This window comes from Ictidomys tridecemlineatus, chromosome 3, assembly GCF_052094955.1.
Source record: "Ictidomys tridecemlineatus isolate mIctTri1 chromosome 3, mIctTri1.hap1, whole genome shotgun sequence".
In the NCBI taxonomy this organism is placed as follows: domain Eukaryota; kingdom Metazoa; phylum Chordata; class Mammalia; order Rodentia; family Sciuridae; genus Ictidomys; species Ictidomys tridecemlineatus.
In genome coordinates, this window is record NC_135479.1 from 111,857,801 (window position 1) to 111,879,530 (window position 21,730).

Below are 21,730 nucleotides of genomic sequence, written 5' to 3' on the forward strand. Positions count from 1 at the left end.
AGTCTGAACATGCTATCCAACATGTTCTTGCTCTAGGGTCTATTCAAAGCTAGGCATTCAGTGGATCAAGAGTGCCTTACTGGCATGGTGTATGCTGCTTCTAGAACTCAGAAAGCAGTTCTAGGTATTGTGTGACTTCTCCTTGTTTGGGAGGAGAAATGTAAATAGAACAGCCTTTACTTTATATGTGACATCATAGCATGCTCCAGTCCACTGGATTCTCAACTTAATACTGATGCCATAAGACCCTAAGTGACCCTGTGATTTATTTCCCACCCTTTTAAAGGCATCCTTCCACAAAGGCTATTAATATTCTAGGCAATTCTTTTTCATCTGGTATTTTTAATTTAAGGCCATTGATATACTGGCTCATGTTATATTCTATAGGATGTCCAGTTGCTCCAAGTCTCTTAAATTATCTTAGAGCAGAAGGAAGCAGTGCTATCATAGCCCTAAGGGGAAGGGTATAAAGCTATACTATTGACCTTTTCAAGTGAATGTAAACTGTTTCTAATCTAGGCAGACACAGTTTACTTGTTTTTGGACAATGATAATAGAAACAAATTTACCAATCAATGCTTCAATATCCTTTATATATGTTTGCATTAATCTTCTCTATCAATTATTCATCATCTGGCACAGCAGCTACATTTCAGTCTTCTATTTGTTGGAGATTTCAGGAATCCTTTGTCATCCACAAGTTCAGCTGGCTTTAAGGCCAGGCTAGTCGAGATAAAATTAGAATATTCCACCTGCACTCCAGAGCTTTGATATTTAGGAATATCACTTATTCTGCCACCCCTCATGATATGCAATATATTTATATTTACTATCTTAAAATCTTCCACCTGACCTTCCACACACTGGTATCTGCCAACCTAACCTATATAGCACAGATAGCAAATGTGGCAAATGTGCCTATATTGGGTATGTTAGTTTCAATTATACATTCAGCACCTGGGAAAATGATCAGTGGATGTGGCCTTAGAATCTCTGGATCCATTGTGAGCTGAACCTGTCCAAACTTTATCTACAAGCCCATTCTAACTAACAGCTCACAATTGCACGCTGAGGCTCCTAGTATCATTGTCAGTTCAGGCCCTCATCCAAAAGTTTTGAAAATATTTCCTTATGTTCTTTTTCCCAGCATATAATTACCTAAGTAAAATGATCATCTATCTTTTGGGGAGAAAGAACTGGGAATAATCACTGTTCATACTTACTGTGGAGTTTGTGGTCCTTCCTCCTAAATTTCTGACTACTCCTTAAGTTAATGTATTTTGGGTCCCAAAATTGGCTCAGCTCTGGAAACTGTCCAAGGAAATATGTCTATCATTTCAAGTGCCTTCCCTGATAGTCACCTGCTGATTGATGGTTGATTGATTGCTTGACTTCTTTCTTTTTTGATTTCTCTGATCATACAATATGAATAGGAACCTCACTGCCTACTCAACGATATTGCACTTAGAAAGAATGTATTCCATTAACAAACTCTGTAACTCTGCATATTAGGGTCCTATGGGTGCCACTATGATGTTGTTTTTCATTGCAATAAATGAGTCTGTCTGGTTTCTAACCATTCAACCTCATTTTTTCCTGAGCATTGACACTTAACCTTTGGTCTTCCAGAGCCTGGTGTTTTCTTGGCATTGTTTTTGTTGATAAGAAGCTAGCCCTAAAAAGAGAATTTAACTCCAAGTGATACTGCCTCTTCCTCACCTACATACTTCTTTTTGACTTGGGAAATGTGTTTTCTTTAAGCCCTCTATTAAGCATGTTTTCATGGTTTTTTTTTCTCTTTTTACCCTACATAATATATCACTGTGAGTAAATTATTGCTTTCAGTCTTTTAATTCTTTCTTCTACCATCTGCTACAGCATCTTTGGCATTTCTACCTCAGTAAATATATTAGTTTTCTACTGCTGCTATTAAAAAAAATGACCCCAAATTTAGTGGCTTCAAGCAATGTAAATTTATCGTCTTACAATTCTTTAAGTCAGGAGTCTGAAAGGAATCTGAATGGGCGAGGTGTTGGCAAGGTTGTGTTCCTCCTGAGGGCTCTAGAGGAGAATCTCTTTTCTTGTCATTTTCATCTTTGTGACTCTTGTGCCATTTCCTTCATCCTCAAAGGCAGCAAGGACATTGCCCAAGTTTTTCTTATGTTGCCCTCTATCTAGTGTTTTCCTCCTCCAATTTTAAGGTATCTTGTTTTTACATTTTTTCCTACCAGAACAGTTAAGAAAACCTCCCAATTTAAAGATGAATAAATTAGAAATTGTAATAATATGTGTTACCTTCCTTACCCTTTTCTACTTAGCCTAACACGTGACATGTTTGCGGGATTAGAAGATTTGGGGTCATCATTAAACTGCCAGACAGTGTGGGTCATGACTTCCACACACTTTTAGTACCCTTCCCACCAATGTGTCTGCCTTTCCCAGGGCTCCTACTGGGTATTGAATCCCGTAACCTTGTTTAAAGGTCAGCTATTCTTTCAATTAAACATTGGGCCTGGTTGGTCTTCCTCCTTCTCTGCCCTCTCATTATAGGGGATGAGATCCTTGTACAGTACCGAGGAGACCTTTAAGTTTTCAGTCTTAACTGTTACCACTAGTTGCCAATTAATCACTCTCAAGTCTTTTGTTATCTTTTCTCAAAGCAATAAAGTTTAGCAAGTCTACTGTGCTTAATGTTGTTATTTTCACTACAGTCCTCCAAGGCCTGATGCATTACAGTTTGTGCACTCCCACCTTTTATACCATCCCCAGTACATCATGGGTAGAAGAAGCTTTAACCATTTCACTGCTACCTTGGTCAAGAGATCTCTATGTTCCACATCCAGTTCAAAATCCTAGATGTGTATCTTCTTTCTGAGTCTTTCACTAACATTTCCAGGTTTTCCAAGAAACAGAGTCTAAAATGGAGTTTTGCACACAAGAAGCATAATAAAAACTATGCTTGGATTAATTCCCCTGAAGGAGAAGGGAAGAAAAAAATGGGTAAGGACACAAACTAAGCAATCTCAACTACAGCCCCATAAAACCCTATAAGGAGCTTTGGAAAAGGTATAGAAGAATGGCCGCCTGGGACCAGGTTGTTCACATTAACTGAGGGAATTTGTGAAGTTTTCTGAGAGTAGAGGACTAAATAATAAATTTCTTATTCCAGAATAGGAACTGTGAGCATCACAGCATCCATGATAATATTACCGGTGATGACAAGTACCAACCCAAGACGTGAAAATTGAATCCCTGAGAATTGCCCAGGTGAGCGTAGAAAGCAAGTTTTATTGAAAGGATAGAAACAGACTTCTCCTGGGAGAAAGAAAGGGACCTAGAGTTGGTATCCAAAGAAGTAGGAGTGTCCTGCCTGCACCTTTTATACATTTTAGATTTTCTTTGTTCTCCTGCCCTCTTTTCCCCTATCTTGCCTCTTTCCTCTCCCCATCCTGTGTACAGGACCAGTGGCCAGGGGATGAGCCAAAAGGTAAGAAGCAAATGGACAGCTGCAGGGCGGCCCAGGAGGTGCTTCATTAACTGCTTTTATCAGGGAACAGTTTCTTATAAGCAGGTAAACTTGGTAACGGGTGGAAGAGGGGGAGGAAGGGCTCTGGAGGTATTAGCATTGCAATCCCGCAGAGGTATTCTCCATCTTCACAGACTCAAATCAGCTTTTATTTCCCCTTGCCAACCAGATGGGATCACCTATCTAGACTAACTACCGGCCTTTGCTCTTGCTTCAATATCATGGTATAAACCTCTTTCTCCCCCTCACTCATCTGTACCCCAAAATGAGTTTCTTCCGTCGGATTTTATTTTTTTAGAAACAAAAAGTCGGAAAAAAAGTTTAGAAACAAAAAGTCTTGTGTTGGTACTTGTCATCACTGGTAATATTATCATGGATGCTGTGATGCTCACAGTTCTTCTTCTGGAATAAGAGATTTATTATTTAGTCCTCCACTCTCAGAAAGCTTCACAAATTCCTTTCCATGAATCACATCAAAGCAAGGAATTACAGACTTAATTAATTGCCTGAACATGAGAAACAAATGTAGTCTTTGGCCTGTAATCCTGGCAGCTAGGAATGCCAAGGCAGGAGGATTGTAAGACAGTCTCAGCAAAAGCAAAGCACTAAGCAACTCAGTCTCTAAATAAAATACAAAATCAGACTGGGGATGTGGCTCATGGTTGACTGCCCCTGAGTTCAATCCCCGGTCCTCCTACAACCTTCCCCCCAAAAAGAGAACACAAAACAAAGTCTTCCTTGAAAAAGTGAAATAAATAAAGGCAAGATACATAAATTGGTATCTACAAGGTCATCTGCCATATCTAAATTTCACGTCCAGATTATAATGAAGCTAGAATATTAAAATTCTGGTGAAATTATTCTCTTGCACGAAACATAGAGTTGAACCATTTTACTCAATTTTCAGCCAGAATATAAGTAGGAAACTTTACATAATAATTTTGGTTATCAATTATTTAATTAAAATGTATGACTACCCGTTATGTGCCTGGCTTTGTACAAGGTGCAAAAGATGCAAAAAGATATTGATGAAAAGGTATCTTCATGATATAATTTATATTTTTTGGATGAAGTTAAATAGTAAACAAAAAGTCCGAATGTCAAAAATACAATAATTTCAGATTATGATGCAAAATTCAATACAAATATTTTAAATAATTATGGGTTATATGACAAAATATATATTAGCAATATATTTTAAATAAAATTATTTAATATTAGTCAGGTTGCCAGTAATCAATGTTATAATTTTTAATGAATTAAACATTGTTAGAGGCCAAGTGTTCAATTTGGGAATTCCTTCATTCAATTTATAATGACTTGTGATAATTCCCATTTCCATGGTCTCTGACTACTAAGGTAGTAGTAACATGGCATATGGTTTAAATTAGCTCCTAGGTTTCAGAATATTCTAATATAAATTAACAGCTCTATTGTTCTTTTTCTAGGATATAAATATCTTAACAGAGGCATTATATTATTGCCATATTTCTAAAATTCATATCCAAAAGTAATCTGTATTTCACTTTCAATATTAATGGAAAGTATCTAAATTTTGTTATTATTTAAAGGATTATAAAAATGGTAATTTCTAGGAAAAAGAAAATGTAAATAATTTTATATATATAAAGTAGTTTTATTTTTCTTTGCATGACCATGTTTAGCATTGTTTGTTGGTTTTTAATTGCTAATCCCAAGTCATTTTTTATTATGCCCAATATAACTTGTCCTTCCTCTCATGATTTTGCTGCAATTCTGTCATTACTATGTAAGACAAAAAAAAATATTTAATGTAATCTTTAGATTTTAAGATTACAGGAGTAATGAGTAATCTTAAAATATATGGGTGATGTAAGTTCCAAGACATTGGATGCATTGTTTTTAGTCACTGCTTTCCCCCTTAAAATTTTTCATAAAGAAATCAAAGTCTGTAACTATGTCTAGAACCACAAAATAGAACTCTAATAAGAACAAAAGCTAAGGGTTCATTGCTATAATTTCTTTAGTGTTTTAAGAATGTGGTATGTGTTTTAACAAAACCACAAAATTGAAAAGTACTTCATTTAATCTTTTATGTTGAAAAAAAAAAAACGACCCAGACTAATTGTTTTTTGTGAGAATTTTATCTAAAGAGCCTTCTTAACATTTGGGGAGAAAATAACATTTAATTATTAAGTCTCAGATTTTGACATTTAATTATTTGCCCATTATTTCTTTACCAATTCTAAGATTACTGCTCACTATGGAATTATTTAAAGTTCAAAGGAAAATTGATTTATTAAAGTATTTTTTCTTATAAAATAAATGAGATGATTTTCACAGGTTTATTGCTTTAATAAATGTTAGGTTTCCTCTAATATAATTATTTTCACAGGAATAAATCCCCTTATGTAATGTAAGAATCACTAGAGAAAATATAAAACTAAATTAAACATATGTGTATATTAGCAATATGGTTATTTATTTAGGAGATTATGAGATAATAAAAACATCTAAATTATAATAATATTTACATTATGTGGGGATCAAAGTTTTATAAAAGTTGAAAAGTATTGTTTTGTCAGTTGTACTTTGTAATCAGCAGTAACTTAATTGAAAAATTGAATCTTGTACTAAATTTCATTACTAAGAGTTGTGAAACTATGCCTTTATATACACTATTTTTTAAATTGCCCCAATAATTTTTTGTTTAATAATCCCAAACATATAGACATTTCATAAGTTTGTTAAAGTTCTTCATTAAGATACTTTTTGGTGTTCAAATTAAGCCACATGCTAGTCTGGTTACATTCTTTAAAATAAATAGATGTGATTAAATTGTTAGATGTGTTAGATTGTTTAGGCTACTATAACAAAACACCTTAGACTAGGGTCAGGGTGAGAAACTGAAGCAGTAGATATTATTGTCTCTTGGTTCTGAAGCCTAGTAGTCCACAGTGAGTCTAGGTTTGATCCCTGAGGAAGCTGCCTTCCTGGCTTGCAAAGGCCTTCTCTCTGGGGCCACAGATCTTGGAAAGGGAGAGAGCTCTAGTGTCCTTTCTTTTTCTTACAACACTAACTTCACCATTAGAGTTCCATTCTCCAGAACCTGTAAACCTTATTGGCTCCCCAAAGCCTCACTTTCAAACACCATCACCCATTAAAGGTTATGGGTTTAGCATGTAAATTCTAGGGGCAAACAATATTCATGCTTGGTTATAACTGAATGTTTTTGTTACATACAAGGATAAATTATTTCAGTTGGAAGAAATTAAGATAAATATATTTATTAAAACTATTTGGTTGTTTTCATAAATTCCTAGAGCAAGGAGAGCTCATTTTATCCCTAGGTAGTTTATCCACTTTATATAACTAGAAAGCAGTGGATTGGACCACTCAATCTACCAGATACTAACTTCTTTTAATACAGGTTAAGTAACCACTATAGAGCTTCGTTTCACTGTCCTTAAAAGAATACAAAATGCTCTCTTCTTTCCCTTCAATTATTTGGATGAGCCAATAGATCAAATGATTCTTAAATCCAAGTTACCATAAAATCCTAAGTGTAAATTATTACTTAATTTGTTTAGAATTAACAACAAAGATTGAATAAGATTCATGCATTTCACATTGTGTGTGTGTGTGTGTGTGTGTGTGTGTGTGTGTGTTTGTGTGTGTGTGTGTGTGTGAGAGAGAGAGAGAGAGAGAGAGAGAGAGAGAGAGATTAGCAGGCTTATTATTATTTATTTACATATTATTATTTATTATTGAATAAGATTATTTATCATTTATACTTATATTGAAGTTAAGTAAAATTTTAAACTAAAATAAAATTTTACTTCCAGGTATATTAATTTCTTTAAATCTGTAGTCAAGAAACATAATAATTTTAAAACAGAATTTTTATCCGCCAATCACAAACAACAAATATAAATCACTATAAACTTTAGGACACATTAGACACATCATAATAAATCTACATTGAAATTCTATAAATCTTTTTATAATTTATGTGGGAAGTTCCAATTTCATTATGTACTTGAAAAAAAAAATTCCAATGAAAAGGACCTGAGAGGAAGATGGCCAGGCTATAACACAGTCACATTTGTCATACCCTGGGTTAAGTTGACCATAGACGCCCCTGAGTGTGATAGATGATATTTTGCAAAATAGAAAAGCAGGTACCCAATCTCTCAATGTAAGCCTTCAGAAAGAAAAATCTCCCATTTAATCTCCTAAGGCAGAATATTTTTGACAAAGCTATTATTTTATTTAACAAAATGGATACATATGAATCTTTGTTTTACAACTTCCTCAATGATTGAGCAGTAAGGATTGGTGACACAGGAAAATGGGTAGACAAACTGACAGGTAGATATGCTCTCAGAAGCAATTTGTGGAAGGAAAAAAGGTCATGTCACTTTTTTTTTGTCTTTATTCTAAAAAAGAATGCTGGTCTCCTGAATGTCTCCACCCCAACATTCAATTGAAAATGAGGCAATTATTTTGAGCAAAAGAATTTCCAATGAAAGTATTCAGTGATCCGATGCAAAATAGGAATCTTACACTGTATCCTCAAGGCTTTGACTTCAGCTGTGTCAGCTGAGAGGATTCAGATTCTGAATATAAAATTTTGATTCATCACAAGTTTGACACATGCTGCTTCAAAGAACTGAAGGGGCCTCCAAATCTCATTCAGAGCTGCAGCCTGGCAGTGATTTCATTTTTGGTTTCTAAGTTGTTTTCCTTTCACCCTTTTGCTGAGCTGAAACCAGAAAATGATTCTGAGAAGAGCTGCGCACTGCAACAGATGTATTGCACATAAATATACTGAAACATACAGAGAGCCTGGAGAACATAGCCAGCATTATCCACAAAACTTGTCAATTACATAAAATGAAATGGATAAAACAGAAATAAATATCACATTAACCTTGCCAATCATTATTAGGAAATGAATTTTACCTCTCAAGTAATGAGTGCTATAATCTGTGAAACAATGGGAAAATGCAGTCCAAATGTAGGGTATTCTTATATAGTACCAAAAGAATCACTAGAGAACTTTCTTTAAAAAAAAATGATCATTTCCCTTTTGTCCTTACCTAAGAAGGCATCTGATTTCTTCTTCCTATTAAATTTACAAAATTATTTAAATATCTCAATTAAATGAGTATCATTGTAATGAATCCAGCCCATAGAGTTAATTTCCCTTCAGTCCATGGAGAGCCTTTAGCACCATGGTGTCGACACAAATCTGTTTAGGGCTAAGACAAATCTGTTTAGCACACACCTTTCTTTACTCAGTCTTTTTAAAGAGCATTTCCATTTTTTTTACATTTATTTCCTTAAGAAATTGCATCAATATCCTGGGATAACAAAACTAAGTTTGGGAAATTATTCATAATTTACCATAAATACCAGTTGATACTGTTTCCTTAAGAACGTTTTGCACTGTGAGGTAAACACATGGTATCTAATAAAGACTCCAGTTCAGTTTGAGGAAAGGTCAGCTTCCATATGTAGAAAATGGAAGAGATCTTTCCCAACAGAAAAATCTTTTTAAAGAACAGAGCTTAAATACTCTGACTGTTCTTATGTTTTATCCTGCTCTAGTGTTTCACTTTTTAAATGCTATTCAAATGTTTGTTGCAATTAAAATGATTAAATTAATAAATGTCTTCCAAAGAGGTTTAATTTTAGAAATCTGGAAAACATACTAATTCTAAATTATTTCCTAATGAACACACACACTCATGTACACACACACATTTTTTTTCTCACACACATATAAATTATGATTGAATTCTATATAATTATATTTTAAAAGCTTTCCAAATAAAAGTGTGGCCCCGTATAATACTAATCAACTCAGACATATGAAGGACAAGGACTGTGTCAATTTTCTGGTGCACAACACCTTTCAAAGCAACCTAGGACATACCTAAATTAATCATGGATTGAAAAAAAAGAAAACAAACCATCAACTTTATGATTATTTGAGTACATGTGAGAGAAGTATTGCTGTGACAATTATTTAATCTTTAGTAAGCATATCTTAATGTTATGATGCTGATTTTTATGAAATTCTGGTATTGATAAAATTCAACATAGAGAAAAAATCACTATGTAAACAATAGTGTTTTAGAGATGATACTCTAACTTTATAAAGCTAAACTGGATAGGAATAGCAAACAAGTATTTTTGGATTGTTTACTTGTCTTATAAGAAAAAAATATATATATATATTACCAAATATGGGTGTATGTGTGTGTATTATATAGTCAAAATTATATATCACCAGTAAAATGCCTGGAGGTCTCCATGCAATGCACGGAGAAAAACATGCATTAATAGTCCTGGCATGAATATGTATAGCTGTGCATTTTTCATAATGAATTATATCTTGGACTTGCACAGTGATCAACATAAACAAGAATGATGTGTTATGTACTAGAGAAAGAAGGGGTTAAAATTAATCACTTTCCCTGAACTCAATGAAACAATGACATGAAATTTAGTAATTACTCAATTCTGAGACCAGTACATTATTTATATTTTATAGTATTGGATGCAAAATTTTGAAAAGCTTAAATTTCTTATACATATGTTTTGCTCATGTCTGTGTTTTCTTATTTCTATTTCATATTTCTCTGCCATTTACTTATCTTAACCTTATTTCTTTTCTTTTATTAATATGGACAAATTGTTTCATGCTATGATTTATAGACCCTTTGACTATATATTCTGGGTTGCAAAACTCATCCATGACAGGTTTGGTAGCCTCCATCTCATCTTCCCTACATAAACAAAATCAAAATAAAATAAAAGACATGACAAAGTCTAACACTAAATTTGGAAAAATGGTATACCCTCAATTGTTTGGAGAAATTAGAAAGCAATTATAGGGTGAAGTATATTTACTGAGGAATTAGTAGCTGATCATTAAAAGATGATCATTTGCTGCATATTGTTCAGAGTTACAGTAATGTTATTAATTCAGAACTAGCCCTACATCCAAGGGATTCTTATCTCTTCCTTTCCTCTTTGTCAGTTACAAGTAGTATAAGCACAATATGAATATAATATCCTTTCACTGTTGTAATAGTAAAATCATCTAAAGGAAGATGTTTCTCTTAAGAAAATATTTGACAGAAACATATAACTGTGATCATTTAAACCCCTACTGGGTTTTTAAAAGTCAGTTCTTGCTTACTGCAGGTTAATATAAAAACATTTTCTCATTTCAAACTTACTTGTAAAAGTCTACTTAAGGAAAAATAATTGCCATGTGTGCTGTATTAATTAACTATTGAGTTATATGGATAGGAGCTGCACTGCAACTGATGTTTAGCAGAATGAATGCCATCTACTTAAAAGATGCTTCAATTATCTTTTTTTTTTTCTTTCAACAGCTCCACTATCAATAGTATACATATTCTGGTTGACCAAGGGAATGTCACAGCATTTCTAGTCTGGATGTCTTAACTGTATAGTAGTAAAAGATGCAATAACAAATGTAACTGATATGAGGCAAAATATTTTCTTAAGTAAAACATCAACTGCCTTGGAGATGCCTGAGCTGTTCCCAGTAGAAATACCAAGAGAATGGATCTTTCTAAGGTGTACATATATACATCAGGAAGGGTTCAAAATGATCTATGGAGGTAAATAGATAATAGAAATTATATTTCTATTTTATTATCTAGATTTTTAAAAAATTCTTTATTTACATTTAAAACACAGGTTCTTCTTGTGACTGTCACTTGTCCCATATCTGACCTTGTGTGTTATGTGAAGTGTTTGCAGTTCTAACAAGCAAGGACACAATTCTCAGGGAAGGTGTCTGGATAGCAGAACCCTCACTTCTCAGCTCCTCCACGTGTACTGTAGCTTGTTGAGGGTTACCTAGGCCTACGTAACTCTCACAAAGTAGGCATGCAGATAAGAAAATTTCCTTCAAAGAAATCAAAGATTTCATACGTCAAAAATATAAACATACATGAACAAAAAGAAAATGGTGACTGGACACTAGCTACGATTGTAATACAAGTGCTCTGGCCACACAAAGGAGGTTAAAAATGATGCAATTATTAGGCTGCACATTGGAATCACCTGGAAGATATAAAACTACTGATGTCTAGATCTTATTTCCAGAGAATCTGATTAAACAATTTCAGTGGGACCCAGACATGAATCTTGTTAAATTAATAAATTTTGATACAATTTCAGACTTAGAGAAAGATGCAATAAAGGAGTCCCAGATGGCAATAATAATAATAATAATAATAATAATAATAATAATGCATTTAAATCTGGTCATTTAGCTGGGCGCCATGGTGCACACCTCTAATCTCAGCAGCTTGGGAAGTTGAAGCAGGAGAATCTCAAGTTCACAGTCAGCCTCAGTAACAGTGAGGGGCTAAACAACTCAGAGAGACCCTGTCTATAAATAAAATACAAAACATGGCTGGGGATATGGCTCAGTGGTTGAGTGCCCCTGAGTTCAATCCCCAGTACCCAAAAACAATTTTTGAAAATCTGGTTATTTAGCCTTGGTACTGAAATCCCCATGGAAATTCTCTTTAATAAAGATTTATAAACACTATTGTTAACAATAAATTTCACCTTACATTCATGTTGTGCCTTGCAATACAATAAGTGATACTTAAAGTTCTAATATTTATAAGCCATTTTTAAAACTGTTTCATGGACTAGGATGTAGCTCAGAGGTACAATCCTTATCTACCATGCGTAAGTCCCTGAAATCAATTTCAGCATCATAAAAATATAAATAAATTTAAAAGTTCTTTATAATTAATGTTTTATCCTATTCTTTTAAAATTTCTAATTTGTGGATGTCATTCAGTATTTGAACTATAATAAATAAGTGAGTAAATAAATAAATAAGGTTTAAAACCTATTCATGTTTTGAACCTTGAGTGGGTCCATAGAACTACAATTCATTGAAAAGAGCAGTATTTCATAAGCCAGTGTGCAAGATTCTTCATGGATTGCTCATAAATATTTAGGTCTTAGTTGAAATGTGTAAGCTTTTAAATATAAAGTGGTTTGCTGTGGTCACTCCGTGTTTAGAAACAACTTAATCAGGTTAAACTGTTTCATAATACCACTTTATTCCTTTTTTGGAACTTTTAATAATTATTTGAGATTCCCTTATATATTTATTTGTTCATTAGAATATATGTTTCATGTTGGTTTTTGTTGTTACTCAATGTATTTTCTCAGAAAACTCCAAGTAATTTGTTGCCCAAAAAGGAAAATATTGGAAATGAATAAGCAAAATCAAAAGGAGACCCATGAATTTTTATTTTACATCTGACAATTTTTTAAAACTGGAAAAATCCTAAGATGATTTTACAGAATTTTGTACCTTGGTTTACTCATCAGTTATATGTCTAAGAAAAAATCTGATTTAGAATTTAAACAATGAAATCTGATAACCAATTTCAAGCATAGAACCCCGTCACTTACTTCCTCCTTTCTTCTATCCCAAACCCCAAACCTTACCAGATTCCTTAAGTAAAGTGAGGTTTCAACAAACAGATCAATAAAGGCTGTGACGACACTGTTACATGACAAGTATCATAAGCGTATTGCTCATTAAAATGATGGAAAAACAAAAGTTTATTGTTTGAATACCTTAACAGTAGAATTGAAAGAGAAATTAAGATAGATGGCTTTTATATTGGTATCTAATCATCTCACCTTGCACATTCCAACACTAACATTAAGTTTTGGAAGAGGGCGAATGTCTTATATCCAAACCATAACATATTTTTTCATATAAGATAAAGTGGTCCCTTTCCTTACTATTGTGGATCAATTCTATTTATTTATACTAAAAATTATCTTTTACAGGTGCATATACTGTTTGGGTATATATTCAAGTATCTATTGATTTAAAGGATAAGTAGAATTAAAGTGTAATATAATTCAGTTCTGCCCTTTATTTTAAAAGCAAAGAATTTAAAACAGGGTTCCCTAAGTCTAAATGATTTAATTTTCTTACCTTTCATAAATAAATGCAAAACAGTGTGTCTTGTTCATAAAAACTGCTCAAAATTTTATTTTGGGTTACAGAAGGATCAATTTTTATTTTAAATCAATAATAAAATCAGTGATGTATTTTTATATACAAAGTTATAATCATAAATACTGAAATATCTACTTTTCTTATGGTTTATAATCAGATTTACAAAGTAGATACACAATGAACAAAGTCTGAATCCTTCAATAGTGGTTATTAGATTAATAAAATGGATGCTTTTTAAATTTTTTTTAGCTGTAGCTGGTACAATATCTTTATTTATTTATTTTTATGTAGTGCTGAGGTTGAACCCAGTACCTCACACATGCAAGGCAAATGCTCTACCACTAAGCTACAGCCCTAGGCCTTAAAATGGATGCTTTTTGTTGTCTGGAAACTAAGACACTTTGGAAATTTTTTCTGATTTTATTTCTCTTATAAGCATTAATCTCAGAAATATGCCATATACTTTGTTTTAAAGTACTTTGTTTTAAAGATATATAAAATATTAATAATTAGCCTCACATTTGAAAAACTATAATCATAATAACTGTATGATAATCATTATTTTGTCATCATCTTCAATATTATATTATTTAGCATATGAATGATTTGCAATCTTTGATTAATTAAGCAATATTTTAAAGATCATTCTCTAAAGTTATTAACATATATATTTCAAAATTTCTGTAGTAATTTTATATATTTAGGGGCTATAAAAATGGTTTCTCTAGGCCTACTTTATGATATTATTTTTACAGAAAGTTTGTAATATATTAACATATATAAGATACATATTATATACATATTAACCACAGTTAATTCTGATGATTTTAAATTGAGTTCTATATTTATATTCATCCAATATTCATTAAAATTTTAAATTATGGTGATTTTATTTGGATTAATTACTTGAATGCAGATCTCGGTGATTTATGATATGATGTGAATTAAACTTCTATTCCTGAGGCTCTGAACAAGATAATCATTTTTTTCTTAAACATGGATTGTTACAATTGTTCATTCACACTTACCATGAATAAAATAATACTAGGAAGCACCTAAACGGATAATTTTTTAATCAATATTATCCTTGCTATCCCACTTTACAGAAGGCAACATTGCCTCCTGCCAATCAAGGAAAATTTAATTCTGTATCTATTAACTCCTCTTTTCACTTGCAGCTCCCTGGCTACAAGGAGTTCCAAGCAGGTATCTACCAGTAACAGACAGAACCCTGGCCACACAGCACCTGCTTTGAAGAACAGAACCTCCAAAATTATGGGGATATCTCAGTGGGTCATGGGAGTGACAAAAGTTGAGTCTATTGTACTTCTGAATTTTAGTCCTAGACACATACATTTTCTTCTTTGGGGATACAGCATAAAATCAAAGTTTCTTACTAAATAAATGTACTACAGACTGAAAAATCATCTATCCCATCTTTTTGGAGTGCTGCTTGAGAGCTAGTGCTTCAGATATGACTCTTGAAACTATTCCAGCCTTCTCTGAGACCAGCTGCTCCTAGATGGTGCTACATTTGATACAACCAGTGAATTCTGTGGTCTTGAGACCATGCCTACACTTCCATCCTCTGACCAGATACTATGCTACATGGACAGTCAAAGGTAGCATTAATGGATTACAAGTTATATGCCCATGCGTATATACATACAAACACACTCACACTCTCATCAAAGGTAATTGATTTTTTTCTATTTGATTGCCTGAAGAATCATCTCTTACTTATTTGAAATTCAGATAATTTACTAGAATATATATCAGAATTGATAACTGTGTATTAAATCACCAAGGAATATAAAGTTGATTTTGACCCTATAGTAGATTCAATTTATTTCTCACTAAAGAAAGTGCATTCTGCTCTAACTGAAGCTTCATCACCATATTTTGTGTTATTTTATGTATATTAGCCCATGGCAGAATGGTTTTCAAACTATGTGGACTTATTTTGAGAATTCTATGAATCTCTCTCTCTCTTTCTCTCTCTCTCTCTTTCTCTCTTTCTCTCTCTCTCTATATGTATTTATATAAAATATATATATAATACATGTATATATATTCATATATATTCATATGTTTGTATGTATATATGTGTATATATATATACATATATAATTATATTATGTGTCTCAATCTCTCTATATATATGTGTATGTATGTGAATATATATACACACACACACCTATGTATACACACACATGCATAGATACATAGGCAAATTCCTAAAAATAGAAGTTATATAAATTATAGTAACATAAATTTTGTTAGCATGTTAATGTGCATTACGAACAGGATTCATACTGTTTTTCTAAAATCAGGGTATGCCTTGAAATCCTTCATATTCAAAGAAAAACTGTTTTTTCTTACAATTTACCTAGATCTTCACAGTATTTACCACTGACTTCCTTTTCAGAAATAGAAGGTTAAACTGGGCAAAACTACCAACTGTTTAATGGTACAAGATTTTAGTAAGCAAGGAGAAATTTAGATTTGGATTTCCAATATTCCCTGTTTTTTGTGCTATCAGCAAATCCAGAGGTACACACTATGCTTTTCTTCTTTTGTTAAAGTAATTATTATTGTTAGATATATCTCTCTTGTTAATTATGATCAAATGTTTTTGGCATTTTTAGACTTCTTCTAGTATTGATAGCAAAATACCAGATCTAGTTCACTGATGATTATACTGGGGTATATACTGATTGTTTTTTCTTAAGAAAGACAGGTGTAGTATATGGAACACTTGAAAATAGATGAATATTAGAAAAGTTTTAGGTTTATTGTTTCTTCCATGATATATCTGGATCAGAGATAAAGGACTACTAGAATCTTTTATTTTCTTTTTTTCTTTCTGACAGTTTTTAAAATAACATTGTTTTGGTTTGAAGGGTTCCCTGTTACAAGATGACTGCTACTTCTCTTTGCTTTTCTTGTTCTAATTATTTTGTTCATTTAACAAGGTTTAGAGTTAAAGAAGTACATTGTGGGTATAAATTAACATTGCATTAAAACTGGAAGTCCTTAAAGGAGTCTTAAAGATAAGTTCATTTCTTGTGAAGAATTTTGCTTGCCATGTTAAAAGGTTTTATTTAAGTAATAGTTTCAGATAGTAAAGCAATTATTTCAAGGAAACCACTAGAATTACAATAATTTTAGATACGGGTTGACTCAAATGTGAAGTTATTGAAAAAGAATGTATTTATTCATCCTATGAGTTTGAAAGTAAAATGTTTTATAGAACTATTTTTTCCTGAATTTTAACATTAGCAATATGTATTAAGAATAGTAATATAATGCCATCTACTTGATACTTTTGAAAATTACTTAGAGAAACTTTTCCTTGAAATTCTTGGTAGATGATAATATGGACATCTAGCATAAGATTATATAAAATGGTAAATTATAATGCAATAAATAAATATACTTATTGTCTTTGATGTTGCTTTTCCCTGTATACTCAAACAAATCCTGCATTTAGAGGGTTGACATATTAAAAAAAATCTTCAATATTAATTTTCATTTATGACATCAGAAATCCTCTACAATTTTTAAAATTTTGTTCCAAAATAAGTGAGCATTTCTCCTAAGTATAGATACCGGTAAACTTAAATCATTAAATTCTGTATTGTGCACAAATCTTTGTATGAGTTCACTTTTAAAAACTTTATTGGTAATATTAAAAGAAACATTTTAAAGAAAATATTACAAATTAAGATACAGGTTAAGACACTAACAGATTTGGCTTAAACTACACTAATTTGTTTTTATTTTCCTAATTAGTCTCACAGAATTCAACAATAAAAATATCCTTCTAAAGTGAAAAATAAAACCACTATATGTTCTCCATTGGCTTGTTCTATTTAAGTAAATATCTATTTTTTTCCACCATGAGGAAACCTGTGGAGGACATTGATAATGTAATTTCCACCACCTGTGCTTCATTCTGTTTTGTTTGCTACTAGGCTTATTTTCTGTGCCCCAAATTTTTTTGGCTCCATATGTAGGCCTCTGGGTTTTTTTTTTGTTTGTTTGTTTGTTTTTGATACTTCTAATTTTCTAATTCTCTATACAGTATATAGACTCTTAAAAAATATGAAAAAGAAGGTAAGATAAAATATGAGAATGAGAAATAAAATTATTTTTAATTCTTTTAATGCAAATGTGTTACATAACACTTAAATCTGAAAGGAAGATAGTTTTCCTTAACCATGGCAAGGGCTACAAATAGAGGTAAGGGATGTTTCAGCATTTTATAGGCATACGGCTCTAATATGGCTAAAATTTGTTGCATTGCAAAATGACACTATTGCCTAAATCCTCTAAATGGTTATTACTAAAGTAACATTTTGCATGCTTTACTAGTAAGTGATTACCTCACTTAAGTTTTGGAACCTTCTTATGCAGTAGGGAATACTATTCTCTTCTCACATATAGAGAAACTAAGCTTCAGAGAGTTTTAAAAACAGGTAATTTGGGCTGGGGGTATAGCTCAGTTGGTAGTGTGCTTGTCTAGCATGCATAAGGACTTGGGTTCAATCCTCAGCACCATACACACACACACACACACACACACACACACACACACACACACAAAACATAATTTACCACAAAAAAAACATATAATCATATAATTTTACAAGAAGTAATAAACAACAGAAAAAAAAGAACTTTTAGAGTCTTAATTTTCAAGGTAGTCAGGAATGAATTATGAAAAGGTCTAACTGTACAAAGTCTTGGTTTAAAAATTCTAGAATATGAAGACAGAACTCGAATAGTTAAATTTGAATCTTCCAAAAGAAATCTTAAAGGCGAGTGGGATTTGGACACAAAAGATCCAGGAAACATGCCTGTTGCTTAAAGGATCCCCTAACAAGCTGGCAAGCAAAAGTCTCTAACATGATCTTGGTGTAACTTTCAGAATCATAAGAGGATGAAATTCTTACTGAATATCTAAATGAGAACACAACACTACATGTACCATTTAATGCATTATGGAGAATTTTGCTGCTCAGGCATAGATTCTCTAAATAGAGAAGACTGCTGACTTTCTATAGAATTTTTTGATAGAATGAAACCCAAGTTTTGATAAACTGTTACAGGTACCTGTGCAGACAATTTTGTATGGAATGAGACTGCTGTGGAGCAGTTGGTATTTGTAAGATAATCCATCTTTAATTGCTTGACTTTTAAAAGCTGGGAACCCTCATTGATTGGATGCCATGCAAAAGCGTGTTCACTGAGGTGCGTTATTGTTACTTATTGATTGCAGTGTGCTTAAAATTGTTCCAGTGGCTATGTGTTATCATAATATTACTTCCTTTCACTGATTATGCATGCCAAAACTGATTCTGATGGTTGTAATGACCAGGGCTACAAAAAACAATCCAACTTTACCTTGTAATGTGGCCATATTTTAAATAAATATTAGTATTATTGATGTTACTTTTAACCTAGGTGGTCTACAAGGTACACTAGTACCTATAAGTTCAATTGTAAAATGTGTGCTATTTTGAGAAGGATATCAGAGGGTATGAGAAATTTTATTTAAATTGAGGCTTGCATTTATCTACAACAGGGGGGCTTCTGAGGTGCAATTGTATCTTTAATTTGTGTTATGAGTGGGGGCTTATACTATTGCTTTCTCACTCTCACATATATTATGTAACTAAATAAATGAAGTGCTACCGACTCTATAAGATATTCTCATGGTATCTGATGGTTGTAAGAGTAAAATCTTCCTGGATTAATATATTTGTCTAGTTTCCTAGGAAAAAAAATTGTTTTCCCAATGTTTCTAAAAATAAAATACTCTTTTCCTGATAAGGCTTATTAATTTTGAAATATTAAAATGTGGACAAAAGTGATGAAAACCCACATTTATGAATAAAGAATTTTTCCCTTTAAATTATAAATGTAAACAAGATTTAAAAAGCAATTCTTACTTTAGTTAACATCAAAGACCTCTCAAAGATGTATTTTTATATAAGCCATTAATTTAGCATTAATAATTTTTTCTTTTGCCAATTAAAACTACTTGGCAAACTTCATTATCCCAGTTAGTTATTCTTCATGGTAATAAACCACATTAACAATATAGTACAGCCTTTTAAAAATGCAAATTGCTCATCATCCAGATAGTCTAAATTAGCAGTTTTCATGAACATGTTCTAAAAAATAATGCAGAAAAAGTAATCTAAAATTAGGTGTCAAAAGGTTTTTGCTCTAGTCTCAGCACTGATACTACCTTCTTAAATTTTTAGAAACCAAATGACCTTTCTAGGCCTTCAAATTTTAATTAGAATTGCAAGGAAATTTGACAACAAAACTTGGCCTCAGAGCATATGTATTATATATGGTCTTTTTCATATATATATATATATATATATATATATATATATATATATACATATATGTGTGTGTGTGTGTGTGTGTGTGTGTGTGTGTGTGATAATTTGGTGTATGAAGCAAATTAGAATGCTTAGCTAATTCACAATGAAAGGCCTTAATTTTTTTTTCAAAAAGTATTCTTACTCCCCAGTTCTGCTAATAGAATGTAAAAGATTAATTGGAAAAGTCTGATATTTGCAGACATTAGTTAATATGTAGAATATGCTTACCACAATAGGAGACTCCAGGTGCTTAAATAGTGATAAACCTGACCTACAGAATAAACCACCAATACCTTAAAAGATTTGACTCTATCATATATTTCCCATATCATCTCTCACTCTTATTTCTATTTTAGCTACATAACCCCAATTGTTCATGGAACTGTTCACCTCTATGCTTGAGTCATACATGATTTTTCCCCCCAAATTACTTGTATTCTCTTCTTCTCATATCTAACCTACACTTTATACAAGGCTTTCTTCTTTCTCTAAATAAAAGTAATTACAATCTTTTTTCTCATGATTGATATTGGAATCATTCATGAGCTTCTCATATAATTTTAAGAAAGATATGAGATATTAATCAATATAGTGTTATTTATATATTATTTCCTCTGTTATATGTAATTATTTCATTTTAGGAAGTTGTTACAGTCATAAATCAATAATAAAGGCATAAGTATTTTTACAGAACAATCAAAATTGGGGGAATTGATTCAATCTAATGATATATGTTGATTATTCACTTCTATTTGTCTGTAAGATACATTCTCTTTTTTTTGAGAGAAAAAAAAAGGGGATCATTTGTTTAGAGAGAAAAATGAAAGCAAAAAAAAGGATTTTAAGATATAATTGTGAAATGAGCTTATGGAGAGTCTAAAGAACATCTGGGTAGCTGATAAGGAAGGGTTAAACTCTTTATACAATTGTTAAGTGAAAAGGGATAGAAAGATAAAAATGACTTTTTAAATAGCCTTCATGCTGTTGGCAAGAGGATCAATGTGGCCATTGGACGAAACGGCAGAGTTGGTTTCTGGGTAAATAATATAGTTATTGCAGGTGTGAAAGGCTGTGGTTTGTAAGAAACATTCTTGATATTAAAAATCAGTTGAGGAAAAACCACCAGTAAGCATCTATAAACATAATTATATACAGGATTTGTTAATGGCAGAGGCAAATAAGTGAGTCTGTAAAGGGAGATATGAGGTACTAATTATTAGTCAGAATGATATTTTCCATAAAAGGTCAAAATGTGATCATTAACTTACATTTTAAGTAACAAATTTATTGATCAAGTAAAGGGAAAGTTTCTACAGCTGAAATAATGAAAAAAAGTTTAATGTAATGAATTCTTATGTGAATATATCATATCAGCCAAATGTGCATTTTTTTCTCAGATAAAAACTAGCTTTAATCATTCTACACTAGGCTTGCAAAATTTTTAAAGGCTGATTAAATAATAATGGTGTAATACATCTCAAAGTACAGTAATACCAAAAAGAGTCAGAGTAACGGCTAAACTTTTATGGTTTATGGCCGCCTGTAAGATTTTCTAGTGATTATTTTTTTACCTTAAAATTTAGGTTCTTGGTAGTCTTGTGGGGACAGAAATATTGCTTTAGTAACTACGTTACAAAAAAAAAATAGGATGTTCTTCCCGAAATATACCAAAGCTGGATAAATTTTAATACCTCTTATTCATTTTGTATTTCAGATATAATTTCCCTGTTAAAAAACAACATGCAATGTTAAAAACTTAAGCATACA

The 21,730-nt window shown here is 32.0% G+C and overlaps 1 long non-coding RNA gene across 1 annotated transcript in view; it reads right to left on the reverse strand.

Moving 5' to 3' along the window:
• The window catches only part of LOC144375862 (uncharacterized), a 92,468-nt gene that overhangs the window by 30,768 nt on the left and 39,970 nt on the right, over nucleotides 1-21,730 (reverse strand). The window lies entirely within an intron of this gene.